Source organism: Caretta caretta, chromosome 5, assembly GCF_965140235.1.
Source record: "Caretta caretta isolate rCarCar2 chromosome 5, rCarCar1.hap1, whole genome shotgun sequence".
NCBI lineage: Eukaryota > Metazoa > Chordata > Testudines > Cheloniidae > Caretta > Caretta caretta.
In genome coordinates this window covers 41,334,596-41,347,328 of record NC_134210.1, presented here as the reverse complement: position 1 = coordinate 41,347,328, position 12,733 = coordinate 41,334,596, and the positions used below count along the sequence as shown (strand labels likewise).

At 39.5% G+C, this 12,733-nt stretch overlaps 1 protein-coding gene across 1 annotated transcript in view; it reads right to left on the bottom strand.

Moving 5' to 3' along the window:
• RNF180 (ring finger protein 180) overlaps nucleotides 1-12,733 on the bottom strand; it is a 232,972-nt gene that overhangs the window by 154,670 nt on the left and 65,569 nt on the right. Inside the window, exon 2 of the mRNA XM_048850903.2 lies at nucleotides 9,381-9,508. The gene's annotated coding sequence lies outside the window, so the exon portion shown is untranslated. The remainder of the gene's footprint in view (nucleotides 1-9,380; nucleotides 9,509-12,733) is intronic.

The following is a 12,733-nucleotide window of genomic DNA, read 5'->3' as shown; positions in this document are numbered from 1 at the left end:
GCTGGGAAAGCTGGCCACTCAGGGAGCCTGGCAGTCTGCCAAGAGGGCAGTTTGGGGAGCCCTGGGATCCTACCAGCTGTGGAGCCAAGGACACTCTGGGAGCTGGAGAACCTGGAAGTCTGGACTCCCCACAGCCTTCCAGGCAAGCTGCAGAGAAGCTGGAAGTGGTGTGTGAATTGGCAGGAAACCAGGCAGATAGGCAGGCAGCCATCCGGGCTGGTTTCCATCAAAATTTCAATATAAATTAACACATCCCAGGGAATGTTGTGATTCTGAACAATCAGCATTTTCTGCAGGAAAACTGTATCATCAATAAAATTTCAACTAGCTCTAGGTGTAGCCTAAATCTATTCCGAATCAATTTAACCTAAACCAAAATACGCCTCTCTCCAACTGAAATCCTAGTGTGTTAACACAGGGGTTTGCACTTGTTTAACTAAACTGGTTTAAATTTACAAGGCTCAGATCAAGTTGGGTGCCTGTCTCATGTAGGCCCCTTTGAAAATTCTAGCCTAAATCTTTCTGATTTCTCTTTTCCACATAGAGCTAGGTATCACAGAATCATAGAAGATTAGGGTTGGAAGAGACCTCAGGAAGTTATCTAGTCCAACCCCCTGCTCAGTGCAGGACCAACCCCAACCAAATTTAATAATAGTAGGCAATGATGCTTGCTTATCTTCTTATTATTAGGTAGGAACTTCTAGGGCCCCCTCACAATATCTAAGCACTTTAACTATTACTGTTGAGTGGTTACTTACTGCAGTTAGGCTTGAGAGATAGGAATTATGTTCTGGGTTAATAAATATTATATTTTACTCTGTGTCAATGATAATCTGTGTGCATTTCATTACCTCTTGGAAAGCATACACCTAATTTTCACTTTTGACTCATCAGTTTAGGAACATTTCTGGTTACAAAGCGAATTGTAGCAAAACGTAATTTCCTCCCCTTCCCTGGGAGATCATGCTTTACAGATATTTGGAGTTAGATCCAAATCTAATTTGGTAGGGTAATTATATTACTATGCAATTCTGCAGTCTTTTCTGTACAGAAAAGGGATGGTCTTCAGCTTATTTAACAAAACATTTGCCTTCATTTCATTTCCACGCACAATCAGGTCAACCTGAAAATTGCAGGCCTTTCTCCCAGATTTTGTGTGTGTGTGTGTGTGTGTGAGTGTGAGAGAGAGAGAGAAAGTTTTGTTCAAAGTTGAACTGCTGAGTAGCAAAGTATAAAGGGGAAGATTTAAGCATCTGTCTGTAAAAGAGGAATGTCCCTCTGGGTATGTCTGACGGTGGAGCTGGGAATGGGATTCTAAACTCGAGGAGAAATACAGTACTCATGATAGCTCTCATCAAACTAGTGTGCAAAAAATAGTAGTGTAGCCATGGAAGCATGATCAACCAGGGATGCCCCCTGGATTTTTCCAATGATACCCACCATCAATCCAAATAGAGCCATCCCTGCTTGCAGTCACTGGCCCCAGCGCCTCAAGTCCAGGGCATGCTCAGCCCCCACCTTCCAGTCCAGTCTGCCCAGATGCAGTATCATTCCCCACCCCTAAGAGAGGACCCGGGCTACTGGAAGTGGGGCAAAGCCAGGCAGGTTCCTGGGCAGGAGTCAGCCTTATGGCAGTAACGAAAAGCAGCAGCACTGCCCCCTACCTCCCCACTGTCTAGTATGCTCACTCAGGCTTGCCTCCAAAGCACATCTGTCCTAACGGCCGTGGGGCCAAAATTAAGTGAGTGGTGCTGCATTCCTCCTCTGCAAGTAGGGGTTATAATGCCCCTCACGCAGTTTTGTTCCAGCAGGCCCCTCATCACAATTCACTGAAGGGACCGTGGGACCAAACCAGTAGGTTGATGTGCAGCAGTGCTGCTCCTTCCTGCTGCTGCAAATAACACACACCAGCATTCTTACATTTGTTCTTGACTCCAGCAGGTGGCTGAGAGAGAGAACGTTTCTCAAACCCACAGGATTTATGTGAGAAAGGTACCTATAAAATAGTTCTTCAAATACCTAAAGCAGTTCAAAGTTAAAAACTTTGCTCTCCAAAAGATCACATATATTTTATGGGTATGTTTAATGTTATTTTCACCTAAATTTTTCATTTGCACATTATTGTAACAAGTTGTCACCTTGAATTGTATTGGACTGTTTCACTGAACTCCATGTTGGGGGAGAAGAGATTGGCTATTCTCTAACCATCAATTATTTGGACAGGCTGCCTTAATTGGCATCACAGCTGTAATCTCAAAATTAGCTTAACCTCTGAGTGATTTGATCCTAACTGTGTCAGTTATTTGGCTGGATTCTAAATATAGGAACTTGCTTTTAAATTGGTAATACCCTATTACTTTTGGGACTCTTAACTAAACAAGATTGTTGCCTTTGCATATTATTACATATTATTTAGATGATTTAATCAACCTGCTAATTAATTAAATGATTTGAAGTTAACCCATTTTCTTTTAACCAACCGGAAAGCTCTAGACACTGGCATTTCTGATCACCATTGAAAGTCCGGTTTATAGCCTGGTTGGCACAGGGCTAGCAAGTGGTTGGTTCGTGGGAGGGGGCTCAGGGTGCCAGATCTGGGAGTGCTCACCTTAGGCAGCTCCCCACAAGTGGCGACCTGTCCCAGCTGCTCCTATGTAGAGGCATAGCAGGTGTGTCTGCGCGTTGCCTCCACCCACAGGCGCCACCCCTGTAGCTCCCATTGGCCGTGTTTCCCAGCCAATGGGAGCTGCAGAGCCAGCGCTCTGGGCAGGGCCAACATGCAGAGCCATCTACCATACCTCCAACTAGAAGCAGCCGGGACAGGTCTCCGCTTGGAGGGAGCCACGCGAGGTGAGTGTCCCCAGATCTGCCACCCTGAGCCCCCTCCTGTGAGCCAACCCCGAGCCCTCTCCAGCACCCAAACTCGCTCCCTCTTAGTTAACTGGCATTTTTCACTTACCGGCACTCCCATTCCCCCAACATGCAGATAAAAACAGCTTTTACTGTGCAAAGTTATCAAACTCTGGTTTTTGCCTCTACAGAGAGGCACAGTAGACAAAATTGGTTATAGCTAGTAATTATTTTTTCTGTGTGTTACTAAATATTTCTTACTCCCTTAGGAATGCAAAACTTGTTAGGATTAAGATTTTTGCCTGGCTGCACTACTTTAATGCTCAAGGAAAGGGGGATCTATCTGCCTACTCTGACATACTATTATTGGTCCTTTAATATTGAAAATACATACATTTACTTTAGCCATAGTTGTAGTTCCCTGTTGAGTACATGTACTTTCAGAACTTCTGCATCCAGGTTACATACAGAATCTTAGAAATGTAAGACTGTGAGGGACCATAATAAATCATCTAGTCCAGTCCCCTGCACAGAGATAAAACTATGTATTAGCCAGACCATCTGTGACAGGTGTTTGTCCAATGTGTTCTTCAAAACCTCCAGTGACGGAAATTTCACCCACAACCGCCCTAGATAATTTGTTCCAATGCTTAATTACCCTTACATTTAGGAAGTTTACCCCAATATCTAACCTAAATCTCCCTTACTGGAATTTAAACTTCTTGTCCTGTCCTCAGTGGTTAAGGAGACTAATTTATCACCTTCTTCTTTCTAACAACCTTTTACGTACTTGAAGACTTATGACCCCCCTCAGTCTTCTCTTCTCCAGACTATACAAACCCAATTTTTTCCAATCTAGATCTTTAATAATTTTTATTGCTCTTGTCTGGACTTTCTTCAATTTGTCTGCATCTTTCTTGAAGTGTGATGCCCAGAGCTGGACACAATACTCTAGTTCAGGCCTTATCAGTGCTGAGCAGAATGGAAGAATTACTTCTTGTGTCTTGTTTACAAATTTTCCTGTTATGATGTTCTCCAGAATGAGGTTTCCTTTTTTTGCAACAGTATTACATTGTTGACACATGCTTAGTTTGTGATCCACTACACCCCCCAGATCTTTTTCTGCAGTACTCCTTCATAGGCAATCATTTCCCATTTTGTATTTGTGCAATTGATTATTCCTTTCAAAGTGTAGTACTTTGGATTTGTCCTTATTGAATTCCATCCTATTTACTTCAGACCATTTCTCCAGTTTGTCAACATCATTTTGAATTCTAATCCTGTCCTCCAAAGCTCCTGCAACCCCTCCTAACTTGATATCTGCAAACATTATACGTATACACTCTATGCCATTATACAAATGATTTATGAAGATATTGAATAGAATCGGATCCAAGACAGATCTCTGCAGGACCCCATTTGATATGCCCTTCCAGCTCTATTGTGAACCATTGATAATTACTCTGAGTATTGCCTTCCAGTCAGTTGCGCACCCCATTTATATGAGAGGTTTCAGAGTAACAGCCGTGTTAGTCTGTATTTGCAAAAAGAAAAGGAGTACTTGTGGCACCTTAGAGACTAACCAATTTATTTGAGCATGAGCTTTCGTGAGCTACAGCTCACTTCATCGGTATGCATCTGATGAAGTGAGCTGTAGCTCACGAAAGCTCATGCTCAAATAAATTGGTTAGTCTCTAAGGTGCCACAAGTACTCCTTTTCCATTTATATGAGGTTCATCTAGGATAGATTTCTCAGAATAGCCTCTCCCCTAGTCACTTTATCCACCTTCTGTAATAAAGAGTTATCCCCAATGCATTCTAAGAACCTCTTGGATAATCTGTGTCCTGCTGTTACGTCTGGGCAGTTGAAGTCCCCCATCATCACCAAGGCCTCTGTTTTGGATGATTTTGTTGACTGTTTAAAAAGCGCCTCATCCACCTCTTCTTCCTGGTTAGGTGGTCTGTAGTAGACACCCACCATGACATCAGGCTTATTTTTTACCCCTTTTATTCTTTCCTAGAGACTTTCAGCAGGTTTGCCTTCCACTTCTATCTCAACCTTCCATGCAAATGTATGCATCATTGATGTATATCACTCTGTCCGATAGCGGAAGAGCATGCAGAAGTAATCAATCCAGGGCATGATCATTTCACCTGAGTGTAGGCAACAGACCACCTGTGTATGGGTATCTCCCACCCTGCGTGGAAGTGGAAAGAGCCATCTGAGTAGGATCATTTCTACCCCAGAGCTCAACCCCTGCAAAAGACGCTGTGTATGGCAGAGATTCATGTAAAGAGGGATGGTTCAGCATGTAAGGCATTCACAAGAAAGTCAGGAGACACAGGTCCAATTCCCTTATCCGCCAAAGACTTCCTGTGCAACCTGTCTCTGTGTACTTTAGTTCTCCATCTGTAGAACAGGGATAATACTTCCCTACCTCACAGGGGCGTTGTAAGGATAAATACATTAAAGATTGTGAGGTGCTCAGATACTATGGTGATGCAGGCCATGTAAGACCTAATCGAGAGACATGTGGAGCAGAGGTAGCAGTGACTATGCACCCTCCAGCAAGAAGTAGGGATCTTCCCAAAAGATGGTAGACTGCAGAACGCTTAGACCTTGGGATAATCCCATTAGACAAATGAGAGTGTACTCTGCCTATATTCACCAAATGTTCTTTAAGGCATTTTAAAGGAATGTGATTTATATTATATATATATATATACACACACACACACACACGTATGACATACAAAAACACTGTTAAAAACATTTAGGTTGTAAAGTCAAGCACTTGAAAGTTAGGAAATGTCAGAATTATGGTTGCCTGTGTACCTTTATTCTGCCCCCTTGTGGTCCACCTGTGCACTGAATGAAGCAGTGGTCCACTGGACAAAAATAGGACAGGATCATGGAATTAAAAACATTGTATTATAATGTAGCTGCATGCAGGGACTGAAGTAAGGCTGCATGGTCAACTCGGAATCTGGCATTTCCTACCTTTTGAGTGCTTGTCTTTGCAACACAAATAATGTGTGTTTATTTAATGCAGGATATTTTTGTATGTAATTTACTAGGTTCCTTTCCTTTTAAAAAAAAGGAAATTTGTACAAATCATATCATTTAGAACTGTAACAAACCCCATCACGCGTCATCAGCACGGTTTGAACCCTGAACTTTCAGCACTTTGCTACTAATTTCTCATTTGAACTACTAAATTCACTTGCACCTGGGGAAGGCTGTAATCCCATGTTAAATGGGCCACAACTGCTATGGCTTGGGTCCAGACAGTGATTAGGGGGAGCTTGACCTGGCCTTCTTTTCCCCCAATAAGATTAGGGCTCCCGCCCCAGGTGGTACCCCCAAAATTGGGGGTGGACTGCTAGGACGATGTGCTGGGTCTGCAGGAATTATGTGGGAAACCTGGCTTTGCTATCTCTCTCCCACACAGGAGCTAGAGGAGCTCCTGCCTCATGTGGTACCCTAGAGATAAGACTGGAAAGGATAACAGCAGAGACAACAGAAAGGAAGAAGTTATATTAGCAGATGGCAAGGAAATAACTTTCTCAGAGACTATTCTAAAATATGGTTGGATCTAATTGTCCAGGTTGTCTCCTGTGAAACATCTGTTTGTAAGAACCTAAACGTGTTTGTTGCAATGAGAGGATTAAAGGGTAATATCATCTTTGGTAAAGGGGAGTCTCATTAAATTTTATAGATTGAGCTTCTTGATCAATAAGAGAAAAGCATCTGTGGACTACCAGTTGTTACTTAGCTGTAGACCTTGTTGGAAAATTCCTAAAAATGAAATTTTAACAAATATGGGAATGAAGATTTTTCACAAACCACCCACCCCCAAGATTTCTGACCAGCTCTGCTCAAAAATTCCTAGTTGTGGGAGCTTTAATTTATACAAGACTCCAGTAAATTCCGATGTTTTTACCACTATCTTCTTCTCCATTATAGAAACAGCCTCGGAGAGCAGATCATATCAGTTTCAGTTGCTTCTAAGCTGAGATACATGTAAATTAAATGAATTATGCCTGTCAAACTGGAAATTGCTCTGAGTTTATAGAATCATTAAATCAATTTACTTTTTAATCAGTGTTTATACATATGTCTAATGAATTTGATCCTGTATCTGACAAACGTCAAATAAATAGAAAAAGAAGTAGAGAGAATGAATAAGTCATTTGACTGACAAAGAAAACTATTCAAACTATTTTCTGTTTTAAAACACCACAGGTTTAAGCATAATTTCTCCTTTTACATGTTGTGTTTAGAAAACAAAGGACAAATCACCTTGGCCAGGTAGGATGTTTACAAGAAATGCAGCTATGCACATCTTGAAAAACTGCATTATTTTCAACCAATTCAGAAGTCAGGAGATGATGTTTGAAGATAGATATATGTACCTATCTCAATGAAAATTTAAATGAACACACCGCCGGTCAAGAATTTTCTGCATGAATAATAATTATTTTGCAGGGATTTCTAGTGAGTACTGTCAGGTGCATATTATGTTTGTTTCACATTATTTCAATGGACTCCGTTAGCATATTTCTGAATTCCCTCTCTACGGTGTACAGTATGTTCAAAGGCACTGTACTTTATAAAACTAAATAACCCTCAATATGTAACAGTAATCAATTTGCAAGTAAAAGTCATTTAGATATTTAGCAGTTACTCTAAAATCAGCATGTTTAAGTACATGTTTTCAGTTTCAATAATCAAATAAATAATTAGGAATGTCTGATGATGGCACTCTTGTTCATTTACGCTCAAAGCATGACATCTCCAATCACACCTTGCTTTCAACTGAGGAAATAAAAGATTGTCACTATTTGAAAATGTTAACATTTATCATCTGGAGGTTGAGCCAGTTATCTCCAGTTTATAGCTCTGAAACTAGAATTCCACAATATCGATAGGATTATGATAGTGAAGAGTTTAGAATTTGTAATTTTACAGTATATCAAAAGAAAGACAAGTGTGTGTTAGTGCTTTGTTTTTCTAAGATGATGCTGTGTTCAAATATCCTGTTACATTCAAAAGAACCTCCCACACTCATGTCTAATAATGGGAAGTATACCATGAATAATCATAGTATGATGCCTCTGACTTCATCTCACAGATATACAAAGTAATCTTTTTGTGATATGTTCATCTAAAATGTGTTTTGCAGTGAGATCTGCAATGAATGATTTGTTCCCCTTAGTTGTGTATCTATTATCAATCTGTCTAGATGGCTTCCGTGACCATAATATTTGATCATCTCTATGGTTCTTAAATATGAACTTCAGTTTATCAGAGCCTAAACCTTTTAGACTGTAAGATTTTTGAGTTCCCTGCTCAATGGCACTGGACTATCTTTTGTTTTATAAGTAGACTTGTAATGAAGATGTTCATTTTCTAAAGCTTTTCAGTTGGCCAACTCGGCTCTGTGATTTTGCCCTTTTGTAAAACACTTGGAATGCTTGTTCTAAAACTTGTATAAAAGCTAGTTTTAATTATGTCTATCTTCTGTATCTGTTCTAAAGGCCAGACAGGTAAAGGACATTATGTAAACAGAAAACTAATTATGCATAGAAAAGGAATTTCAGTAGGCTGTGTGCATGTAACTAAGGTTGAGTAGCAGGGTTTGTAATATAGGGAACCCCTGGCACTTGGTCTTAATGATAGTGTGCATGATCCTCTTGTCCACTATAATTTACTTAGATTGCAAGCTCTTTGGGGTACAGTGGGGTCCTGGTCCATGACTGGGGTTTGTAGGTGCTACCAGAAGACAAACAATTAATAATAATAATAATAATAAATTAGTAGGCACTCACTTGTTTCAGGTGAGCTGCCATTCTTCAGCGAACAGTTGATCCTCGGGTTTCTCATTATCATTGCACCAAATATCGGACACAGTATTCCCTCCTCTTTGCTGCAGAATTCCAAGATCCCTAGCTGTGTCCCAATAGGTTGCTTTAAGAGGCATTGGAAATCTTTTTCCTTTTAATTGGACTATTAACATCACTGACATTCTAGGAAATGACGGTTTATTGATTTCTGCGTTAACTTTGTTATTCTTTCCAGGGAGGCACATGTTACTTACCTATTTTGTTATAAATTAGCATGCTACACCACATTTTAAATGTTGTAATTAATGAGGAAAAAGTGAAGCAATTGAATCTTCGTGTATTTGAACCCTAAGTAACACGACACATCTATATTTCCACAGAGATACTCCATGATAAAGACACTTGATTCTCCTTACTTGCCCTGATCAGAGGATAAACGGTAGGAATTGTTTGTACTTTACAATCAAAAATAATTCATCGCAAGCTTTTATACAGCACTAAGTCAGGCAGTATCTGGAGGCACCATACATGGCTTAGATTAAGTTTAAAACATTTCCTTCATATAAAAATTAACATCTAACTACTTCCTAAAGCACTTTAAAAAGGACAGGAAAAGGAAGACCTTTTAACAATATGAGGAGGAAAATGAGGGATTTATTTAAAACCTGGAGAAAGTAACTTACCTGAATGTAGGTAGGTTCAGGCCTAAATGAATTTCTTGCAGTTCTTAATTCCAGAGGTAAAGGCCTACTATCAAAAATTCTGTCCCTCCAGGACCCTTGGGAATCAGCCTTAAAATCGTTAAAAGAACCTAAATAGACAGAAATAGTTAGATTGGTTATTCGGCCTTAAAGAGAAGGAAGACTGAACTCCTGTCCTCATGTGCCCTCAACAACCCCACACTTGATCTCACTAGCCCCTCCTCCTCCTCCATCATGTCCTCATGTTCTAGTATGTAAAAGCCAATGTGTGTTTTGACAACATTTTGTGATATACCTTTATAAAATAAACTCAGAAGGACAAATTCTGCTTTCAGTTGCACCTAGACAAATCCATAGCATTCCATAGGGTTGCACGGATGAAGATAAGTAAAGAATTTGGCTCTGTTTCCATTGGGTTTTGTCCTTCTTTCTTTTTTTAATTTTAACAGTATATTTTGGTGCATCTTTACCTCCATCCTCTCTAGAATCTGTTTTACCTCAGTAATTTTTCTGTTTTAACATTTTTCTAAATTTCTTTTTGTCCCCCTCAAAGACTTTCCTTATATCTCCTCTACCTTCAAGGTCCTATTTTCCTTTCCGATATTCTCTTCCATTTTTATACACTCCTAATTTCTTATTTATGTTCCATATTTTCTCCCTTTCCAATTTGGTGTTTTGCTTGGTTTTATTTTTGCTTTTGCCCTTTGTCAAACTTCTCCCTTCTCTATTAAATCTCTTTCTATTATCTTCTTTCCCTTTCGTTACTTGAATTCAGCGGAAACATGTTGAGGCCCACAGTGCATCCAGGAGTATCTTACATAAGGCAAACATAATGGCTGTCAGTACTAACTTTGCTCCACATAATCAGACACCAAGCAAATGAGAGATCAGAAGACATTGCCTAAGGGCTAGTCTATGCTGGGAACTTACATCAGCATAGCTACATGTCTCAAGACTGTGAAAAAGCCATATCCCTGAGAGATATAGCTCTGGTGACCTAATCCCAGTGTAGACAGCGCTAGATCAACAAGAGAATTTGCCCATCAACATAGCTACCACCTCTTGGGGAGGTGGATTCCCTATGCCAATGGGAGAATCCCTCAACTGACATAAGTAGTGTCTGCACTGAGCGCTGCAGCTATGCTGCTATTGTTATTTATGTGTAGACATTAGTTTAGACCCATCTGGCAAAGGCTTGGCTGAAAACATGAACTTTTCATCACACTGCAAAAAGCCGTAGGTGCTAACAGACCAGCGGAGGGAGTGAGTTCCACTGTCAGTCACCCTCCATTAAGAATGCCCTGACTCAAGCCTAGCAGAACACACACCAACAGACTGTAATCAATAGCACCTCTACTGACAAAGCAATGATGATGATGCATTGGGGTTGGGTGTCAAAGACAATGAGGTCCCAAAACTATATAGAGGGAAAGCAGTTTCTTGCATTGGTTGGGATTCTTCTCATCTTAGAAAAGAAGTTTAAATAGTCTAAGAACTAAGGATGCGGAAATGATTATTTGAGTAAAAATGTAAGAAATTACTGAGGAATTATTTTAAATCACTGGACTGTGCTGACATTTATTATTGATGGTTGCTACAAATCAAATATTGATGAATGATATTAAGCCTTTAATAGGGCAATTTATTTTCTTATTGGAACATATAATTTTTCAAGTCTGTTCATTAGCGTGTAGATTGAAATGATACATTTTGTGCAGAAAGATTTATTGGTTAACATTAATTTTATGACTTGTTTTGGAAAAAAAATTATGAATGAACAGCAAACAACTCATACAAGCAGATTGACTGGTGCATTGAACAATTAATTCTGTAATAGTGCCCAGAAAACTAGGCATCCCATAATGCTCAATATGTTATAAGCAAGCAACAATATAAAGCCCACCAAAAATGATAGTGTAGAACTTTTGTTCTTAATACTTTTAATGGACTTCCATGAAGTACATTTCCTGGAAATTAATAGGGAGGGTAGGGTTAATGACCCTCAACTTCTCTATGGGCCATCAACATCTCACCACCAGTCATTAATCCCCAGGATAGAACATGGAACTCAGTAGCTGTTGCTTAAGTAATTTTAAGCTTTATCAGTTTAAGCTTTGAACTTGCATGTAAGATGTTCAATCATGATGGGATCAATGATGAACATGATGGTTCCGCTCTTAGGGGATGTGTCTATGAGGAAGAAATAATTGTTAATGAGTGGAATAATGAGTGGAAACAAAAACTGGCGGACACTGGTGTTGGTGAAGTATTCAATAACTGCTTTCCTTCAGTTTCTACTAAAAACAGGAAAAAGAGTAGACAAACAGAGGTGAACTGGTTCAGACAAAGTAAAGATGGGCCTGAACCTCAGCTTAAGCCTTGAATATGCCTAAAACTTGACTTGCTTTTTACCAGTCACCAGCTAGGTACCTCTCCTCCCATATTTTCAGAAGTTCGTTAAAAATCTACATGAAAATAGGGAAATCATAAACATGTTCTCTTGCTTCTATAGTTTAGGTACAAGATCAGTTGACTTGGTTTCCATGAACTCAGCATAACTGGTCAAAGTACATCAAACTGGAAAGAGGTAAAGAAATAGGGGTCAACAAAATCAGTAGTAGGAACAGTACTATTCAGTATTTCTCATTAATGATTCAGAGAATATATTAATTTGTAGATTGCTAAAAATTTGTGATCCATTGCCTCCCCTGTTTGGAATCAAGCACAAGAGATAGAAGAAAATTATGGAGTGATCTGGAGGTCTCAGAAAGCAAACCCTTTATCTGTTGGGGAGACTCAGCTTATATATGCAGCACTGAAGTACAGAGTAGAAATAATAAAGAATTGTTTGAATTATTATCTATACACATTATAATTTGAAATATACCAGAAGAGTATACCCAGGTGAAAATGGCAAACAAACCAACAAAAAACTAATGAAATTTTTTGAGATACTTTATTGCACTTTTGATTTTTCACCCATGACATTTCAGATTTTTATAAAACTTGTTTTCAGTGAAATATACAAAAAAGTTGAAGAGCTACTTGTGTGTGAAAATTTGAACATAGGAGTTTTGAAAAATTGGAGGAAAAGATGGAGTTGCCCCAAAAGCCTTGTGGTAGAGAGGTGAATAAGCAGAGAGACTAGAGTTCTTCCCCCCCCTCCCCCCAATCTTCTCTCTTCTGCCATTGCTCTAATATTCCTATATAACAGCAAAGTACTTTCTCTCATTGGGCCTCAAATTGCCAATGTCAAAGAGGTAAATATTTTCTTCTGTTTTACAAATGGGGGAACTGAAGCGAAGATAAGTTTACTGAAACGCCCAATGTCACAC